The sequence below is a fragment of the Notamacropus eugenii genome, chromosome 1 (genome assembly GCF_028372415.1).
Source record: "Notamacropus eugenii isolate mMacEug1 chromosome 1, mMacEug1.pri_v2, whole genome shotgun sequence".
NCBI classification, from domain to species: domain Eukaryota; kingdom Metazoa; phylum Chordata; class Mammalia; order Diprotodontia; family Macropodidae; genus Notamacropus; species Notamacropus eugenii.
Genome location: NC_092872.1, coordinates 729,493,287 through 729,494,864, shown reverse-complemented (window position 1 = coordinate 729,494,864; position 1,578 = coordinate 729,493,287). Strand labels below are relative to the sequence as shown.

Sequence of the window (1,578 nt, the reverse complement as noted above, 5' to 3'; positions counted from 1 at the left end):
TTTACCCTCTTGTTCTAGAATATCAGGGCAGTTTTCCTTGATAATTTCATGAAAGATGATGTCTAAGCTCTTTTTTGATTACGGCTTTCAGGTAGTCGCATCATTTTTAAATTGTCTCTCCTGGATCTATTTTCCAGGTCAGTTGTTTTTCCATTGAGATATTTCACATTGTCTTCTATCTTTTTCATTGCTTTGGGTTTATTTTATAATTTCTTGATTTTTCATAATGCTTCCTTCTCCTCCATTCTACTCTTTAAGAAATTATTTTCTTCAGTAAGTTTTTGGATCTCCTTTTCCATCTGGCCAGTTTTGCTTTTAAGGGCATTCTTCTCCTCATTGACTTTTTGGATTTCTTTTGCCTTTTGGGTTAGTCTATTTTTTAAAGTGGTATCTCCTTTAGCATTTTTTGGGATCTCCTTTAGCAAGCAGTCGACTCGTTTTTCATGAATTTCTTGCATTTTTCTTCCCAATTTTTGCTCTACTTCTCTTACTTGATTTTCAAAATCTTTTTTGAGTTCTTCCAAGGTCTGAGTCCAATTAATATTGTTCTCTGAGGCTTTGGATGGAGGAGCTTTGACTTTGTTTTCTTCTGTTTGCATGCTTTGTTCTTCTTTGTCACCAAAGTAAGGTTCTATAGTCTTATTTTTTTTCCAGTTTTTGATCATTTCCTCAGCCATTTACTTGACTTTTGAGCTCTTCATCAAAGTAGTTCTCTGCTTCCAGTGGGGGTGGGGGATGTGCTGTCAGCTTCTAGATCTCCCCACAATCTACAGCTCCAGAAACTGGCTTCAGCTGCCCCTGCTGCTGCTGTGACTTCTGGGGGTTCCTCTGTCCCCTCCCCCTTCTGCCACCCTGGGGCAGGGGCCTGACCACTCCACTCTCCTGCACTGATCCCACAGGCTTTTCTCACTGACTTTCCAATGTAACTTCAGAATTTTGGGATCCTGAACTCTGGAAATTGCCACAGGTGTGAGAGATTCAGTCTCCCCAAGGTCAGTTCAGGTCCCCACTGTGCACCGGAAACCGACATTGGACTGAGCTCTGCTCCCAGTGTGGTGCAATAGACACTTTCCAGTGACCCTCTAGGCTGTCTTGGGCTGGAGATTTGCTTCACTCTGTCATTCTGTGGGTTCTGCAGCTGCAGAAATTGTTTAGAGCAATTTTTTTTACAGGTATTTGGCGGGGCTTGGTGAAGGGCTCTTGCAATTACTCTGCTATTTTGACTCTGCCCCCCCATTGAATCATTTTCTTAATGCTAATCTACTTCCTCTCTCTGTTCTTCCTACCCATCACTCTCCCACCCCTGCTCTACTTTTTGTATTCATTGCCACTTTTTAAAATACTGGTGGATTCAGAACACAGAAGAGGAACCACCATGATCACTATCTCTTCTAACCATGGGGAAATCCAAACTTCCTAACCCCTAAAGCCATCACTAATGGCACCAATCTCAGGGACTTCCAAAACTGTGATAAGTATCTCTAACTGTGCCACAAAGTGTGTCAGTTGGAGAGTGATTCTAAGTGACATTGAATGTCCAGTCTCATCAAAGATAACTTCCTTTGGCTTCAGAAGATC

At 41.9% G+C, this 1,578-nt stretch overlaps 1 pseudogene; it reads left to right on the top strand.

Moving 5' to 3' along the window:
* The first annotated feature begins 1,533 nt into the window (after window positions 1-1,533).
* The window catches only part of LOC140520379 (DNA/RNA-binding protein KIN17 pseudogene), a 951-nt pseudogene continuing 906 nt past the window's right edge, over window positions 1,534-1,578 (top strand).